The 6,589-nt window shown below is 39.4% G+C and overlaps 1 protein-coding gene across 1 annotated transcript in view; it reads right to left on the bottom strand.

The window, feature by feature from the left end:
* LOC107716273 (interferon-induced protein 44-like) overlaps positions 1-2,498 on the bottom strand; it is a 16,394-nt gene extending 13,896 nt beyond the window's left edge. The window contains exon 1 of the mRNA XM_016522652.1: positions 2,446-2,498. The gene's annotated coding sequence lies outside the window, so the exon portion shown is untranslated. The remainder of the gene's footprint in view (positions 1-2,445) is intronic.
* Between the last annotated feature and the right edge of the window lie 4,091 nt (positions 2,499-6,589).

The raw sequence follows: 6,589 nt of genomic DNA, 5'->3' as shown, positions 1-6,589 counted from the left end.
TATATATATCAAATGAAAGCTCTTGATGAGCTTTTTCTACTGCCAAAAGTGAATTCCTAATAATTTTGGAGTTATTATTTATCTCGTCAAAAAGTTTCACAATTTATTTCCAGAACATGATGCATGATGAGATACATTCGAATACCACTTCGGAGCGTATTGGGAGATACGAGGGTCTGTATTATTCACTATTGGAGAAAGTGTAACAGTCAACTTGGATCACGTGTGCCTTAATAACCAATCACATTACAGCCTTGACATCAAAGTCAGAGTTGTGCGACACTCAATCGCCGTTTACGGATACCATAGGAATGAATGAGAAGTGCTGTAAGCTGAATCCCACCAGGTGTAAACTCTAAAAATAGTTCAATCCAAAAGTATTGTTTAGTGTAAAACATGTTGAAGATTAGACGATAGGCTGTCAATTCATTAAATGATAAGCTGTTTCCTCTGAAAAGCTGTTTATTCAGCATATTGAAGCCTCTCCTCCATTGACATCCATTAAAAAAAAAATAGCCTCTTGTCTCCTTTCCCACGTACTGCCAAAGTGGAAGCGTTAGCATTGGCCGTTAATGATTTTTTGGCTAAAGGTTGCAGGCTTGCCTTCTAGTGGCTTTGAAAAACAGCAGCAGCAACGTGGCTTTAAGAAAAGTTTGGACTCAAGAAATGGAGTGGAATATTTCAGAACAAATCATCATGCAAACAGCTAATTTCTAATTAGCACTGATTTCTTCTCGACATCTATTTTCAAATAAACAACTCCTTTTTCACTTGTTGTTTGGTGTCATTCCCATTCAACTTCTCGCGTGTTGACAAAACGTGGTTTGGGGACCTGATAGAGTCGTTGGGTGACAGAATTGTTGTCAGCTCGTGTAGTGTGTCACCCCCTGTTGTGGATCATTTACATAGTGTCACGTAGTGTGAACACCACAGCGACTTCAAGACAGACAATCAAGTCATGTTTGAACAGCACAACTATCTGCCGACGTTTAAAGTCATGTAGTGTGAACTAGGCTTAAGCCATTCATCCCACTATCAACAGGCACATCATGTAGGCTACACTTCTTGTATTTCATTTAGGCACCACAAGGTGTCACTGTGGCCTCAAAGCTTACCCCTCGCCTACTCTGACTCAATTACTATTCCTGAGATAAAACACGCCTTCCTCATTACGGACAAAGAAATGTAGAAATAAATACATAAATAAATACATAAATGTGGAAACAAATAAATGTATAAATAAATAAAAGAATAAATAAATAAATAAATAAAATGCGGAAAAATAAACAAATATACATAAGGAAATCAAAGTATAGTATTTGTATATTTATTTATTTTTACATTTCTTTGTATATTTATTTATTTCTAATTTTGTCAGGTTTGGCATTCCATAAAAGTGAATACATGAGTACAGTAAGTTTACAAATGAAAGCAATAAAACAAATATTCAAAGATGAAATGCATCACATGATATGCAAAATATGGCACTGAATCTCATATATCAATCAAAATATGAATATCATGAATCAAAATATGGCACTGAAGCAAAATAGGCTCCTACAATGTGACTTGCGATTTAATTCGATTACAATTCATCTTGTCATTCAATTCTGTAATTAATAGCACACACACTTAAAACGCTGTCTCTTTCATATTTATTCACCAGCTGTTATCAAAAAGAATGTGTCAAAGAGCATGACATACATTCTGTCTGCATTTCAATTTACTCAGCAATAGGTGTTAACACAAAAGTTTGGCCAGCGATATGACCAAAATCGTATTTCACGATTAGAGTAATTTTATTTCACAATAACAATATATCAAAACACAGGGTAGTTATTTTTGGTTTATTTGATCTGTGCTATTAAAAATAAAAATATGAATAATAATAATAATAATAATAATAATAATTGCATCAAAGATGCAAAAACAAACAAACAATAGAACAAATAAGAAAGATGCAAATGAAATAAAGTGATTTAATTTGTTTCAGGTACAGTAGGTATTTACAGTATTTAATAGTAGCATAAAAGAAAAGAGAAAAAAAACCTCTCCAAAACAACATTTCCTCACTAAAGCTCTCATCTTTGACAAAGTCCATCATTTATTTTAATTATTATATTGAATTTATTACTGAACAATGGCTTGTTAGATACAGAGAGAGCATGAGCTAATTGAATAGAATATCTTTGTCATTGTACAAGTACAATAAGATTTATTTTGAAACTTCCAAATTAATAGTAAAGCTTAAGAATACAAAGAATTTAAAATGGCAATATAAAATTATCAATTATACTTTGGATAAAAGCGTCTGCTAAATGGCTAAATAAAAAAAAAAAATAATAAAATAAAAAATAATATAAACAATCTTTACTGTATGCACTTTGTACATAAACAGTAGACCATTTAAATGTAATTATTTATTATTGAGGAGATGAGTCCTACCTTTTTAGCCAGTCTGAGAGTGTATGACGACCTTGTTCTCTGTTCCAGGAAACTCACAATGACTGAATTCATAGTGTGTACTTTCAGTTTTAAAATCACCTGCTTCTTGCAGATGTTAACAATGACCTGAATAGCAATGGCCAGAATCAAACAGCAATAGACGTTGCAGGTCTTGAAAAACAAACAAACTGACATGTAATATTTTCTTTGTGTTTCATTCTACTATCAATGTCACAGGTTGCTAAGTATAAAGCACACGACAAAGCAATAGAATCCAAGAGAGTTCTTTTAATAAATTCAAGGAGTAAACACAGGAGAAAAACCAACCTCTATTTACAAACAATACTGGACACTGAACTGAATTAAACAAGGAGTTTAAATGCACAAGGAAAAATCAGGGAGAACAGAAACAGTTGTGTAGGTAATTAATCAAAAACCATGGAGACAAACAAGGGAACTCAGGCAAACGAGAACACAGATAAACTAAACCAAACAGAACAGAATATACATGTTACAGTACTCCCACCTCCCAGAAGGTACGTCCTCGCACCGTGGAGCAGCCCAACTGAGGGAGGGTAGGGGCTCTGGAGGTGGATGACGGGCAGATGAGGGGCAGGCAAAAAGAAGGAGTGACAGTTCTAATGACCAGGAAGAAGCCAGGAGCAGGAGGAGCCAGGCAGGGACCCAGACCGCAGCCAGGACGGTCTTAATAATAATAAATCCAAGGAGTAAACACAGGGGAAAAACCAACCTCTATTTACAAACAACACTGGACACTGAACTGAATTAAACAAGGAGTTTAAATGCACAAGGAAAAATCAGGGAGAACAGAAACAGTTGTGTAGGTAATTAATCAAAAACCATGGAGACAAACAAGGGAACTCAGGCAAACGAGAACACAGATAAACTAAACCAAACAGAACAGAATATACATGTTACAGTACTCCCACCTCCCAGAAGGTACGTCCTCGCACCGTGGAGCAGCCCAACTGAGGGAGGGTAGGGGCTCTGGAGGTGGATGACGGGCAGATGAGGGGCAGGCAAAAAGAAGGAGTGACAGTTCTAATGACCAGGAAGAAGCCAGGAGCAGGAGGAGCCAGGCAGGGACCCAGACCGCAGCCAGGACGGTCTTAATAATAATAAATCCAAGGAGTAAACACAGGGGAAAAACCAACCTCTATTTACAAACAACACTGGACACTGAACTGAATTAAACAAGGAGTTTAAATGCACAAGGAAAAATCAGGGAGAACAGAAACAGTTGTGTAGGTAATTAATCAAAAACCATGGAGACAAACAAGGGAACTCAGGCAAACGAGAACACAGATAAACTAAACCAAACAGAACAGAATATACATGTTACAGTACTCCCACCTCCCAGAAGGTACGTCCTCGCACCGTGGAGCAGCCCAACTGAGGGAGGGTAGGGGCTCTGGAGGTGGATGACGGGCAGATGAGGGGCAGGCAAAAAGAAGGAGTGACAGTTCTAATGACCAGGAAGAAGCCAGGAGCAGGAGGAGCCAGGCAGGGACCCAGACCGCAGCCAGGACGGTCTTAATAATAATAAATCCAAGGAGTAAACACAGGGGAAAAACCAACCTCTATTTACAAACAACACTGGACACTGAACTGAATTAAACAAGGAGTTTAAATGCACAAGGAAAAATCAGGGAGAACAGAAACAGTTGTGTAGGTAATTAATCAAAAACCATGGAGACAAACAAGGGAACTCAGGCAAACGAGAACACAGATAAACTAAACCAAACAGAACAGAATATACATGTTACAGTACTCCCACCTCCCAGAAGGTACGTCCTCGCACCGTGGAGCAGCCCAACTGAGGGAGGGTAGGGGCTCTGGAGGTGGATGACGGGCAGATGAGGGGCAGGCAAAAAGAAGGAGTGACAGTTCTAAGGACCAGGAAGAAGCCAGGAGCAGGAGGAGCCAGGCAGGGACCCAGACCGCAGCCAGGACTGCGGCCAATGGTGGAGTCCATGGAGAGAGGAGCCATGGTGGAAGTAGGGCTGGTGACACCAGGGGGGGCGACTGATGGAGACGGAGCCGATGGAGTAGGACGTCAACGACCTACCGGGTTTGGCGAGCTGAGGGTGACCTGAGGGATCTACAGAGGCCAGCGGAGGCTGGGTTAATGGACTGGCTGGCAGAGACAGAGTAGGAGGCTGGGCGGGACCCTCCATGAGGCTGGAGACAAGGAGTTGTCCGATGAAGGAAACGAAGGTGAGCTGGGCAGAACCAGTGAGAACTCTGGAAATACATTAACCCACTCTTAACCCAACTCTTTTAGAGAACTACAGACTGGTTTCCCTTCTACCTTTCATTGCAAAAACACTTGAACGAGTTGTGTTCAACCAAGTCTCAGCCTTTCTCACACAGAACAACCTCCTGGACAGCAACCAATCTGGCTTCAGAAGTGGATATTCGACTGAGACTGCCTTGCTTTCTATTGTTGAAGCCCTAAGACTGGCAAGAGCGGCTTCCAAATCTTCTATACTTATTTTGCTGGATCTGTCTGCTGCTTTTGATACAGTGAACCACCAGATTCTCCTGTCAACCCTTTTGGAAAATGGCATCTCAGGAACCGCACGCCAGTCCTTTGAGTCTTACCTCTCAAATAGGTCTTTCAAGGTATCTTGGAGAGGTGAAGTGTCCAAATCGCAACATCTGGCTAATGGGATGCCTCAGGGCTCAGTTCTTGGACCACTTCTCTTCTCTGTCTACATGGCATCACTAGGTTCTGTCATTCAGAAACATGGATTTTCATATCACTGCTATGCTGATGACACTCAACTCTACCTCTCATTCCATCCTGATGATCCGACGATAGCTGCTCGCATCTCAGCATGTATAACAGACATTTCTTGTTGGAAGACGGACCATCACCTTCAACTCAACCTGGCTAAGACAGAACTGCTTGTGGTTTCAACAAACCCATCACTTTATCAAAATTTCACCATCCAGTTAGGCTCATCAACCATAACTCCTTCAAAAACAGCTAGAAACCTTGGAGTTGTGATTGATGATAAGCTGAATTTCTCAGACCACATTGCTAAAACTGCCCGGTCCTGCAGATTTGCTTTATACAACATTAGGAAGATCAGGCCCTTTCTTTCAGAACATGCAACACAACTCCTTGTTCAAGCTCTTGTTCTATCCAGGCTGGACTATTGCAATGCAATTTAGATTAAAGTTTTTAATCTAAATTAGATTGTATAATTTCGAAATTCGAAGCAAAAACAAAATGGTCTGACTTTAGTTTTGTGGAACTATACTACATAAAACCTATCTGAACGAAACAACAGACGAGCTGAATGAGACACAGATTCACTTTCTAACAGCAGGTGGCGCTCATGAACAGCAATGATACAGTGTTTCCTGGGTTACCGCTGTAAACAAAGCAGAGCTGCGCTTATGAACACTACTTTAATATGCATTGTTCAGAGGCAAGATGAAAAGAAAATACCACATAAACTTTTCTAAAGATAGTCAGTTCCCCTCAGAGATACATTCATATAAACTCCAATTGTATCGCAATTTGTTTGGCATCTCACACGATTTGAATCGTCACATATTTGAATCGATTTTCAGCCGGCTCGCAGTTAATCGTTACATCCCCATCTCAGACAACAAAAGACAAATAAAAAATCACTCGATGCTATTGACAGAATAGATTTTGTAGCATAGTTAATTCATACAGTGAAGACTATGCAGTTTTTATATATGCTTTTCTTTTATGTATAATAAGTAAATTGTTAGGAAAAAATATAATTATCATCAAAGGATATGAAATGTACCCTAAATTGCAGAATGATTCACAGATAATCGGAGTGATACAAACTGTGAATGACCCATGATGATGGCTGAACAAACTCAGGGTTACAGGATTAGTTTTGAGTTGACAAACCAAACAAATGCAGTCAGGCTTTGTTTAATATGATGCTGAATCGTTGATCATCAACTTTCTTCTGTCAACTCGGGCTTTGATCCTAAGTTCATGGAGCATGTGCATATAAAAGTGTGACATCAGCAGCGAACAGCCATTCACATGTTTTGAAACATAAAAAATACTGTGATTGACTTGTGAGAGAGTCAGCACAATTCACTGCCGAAGATTAAAGGATTTAAA

Source organism: Sinocyclocheilus rhinocerous, unplaced genomic scaffold (assembly GCF_001515625.1).
Source record: "Sinocyclocheilus rhinocerous isolate Xijiao unplaced genomic scaffold, SAMN03320098_v1.1 scaffold869, whole genome shotgun sequence".
NCBI lineage: Eukaryota > Metazoa > Chordata > Actinopteri > Cypriniformes > Cyprinidae > Sinocyclocheilus > Sinocyclocheilus rhinocerous.
This window is presented reverse-complemented; position numbering and strand designations above follow the sequence as displayed.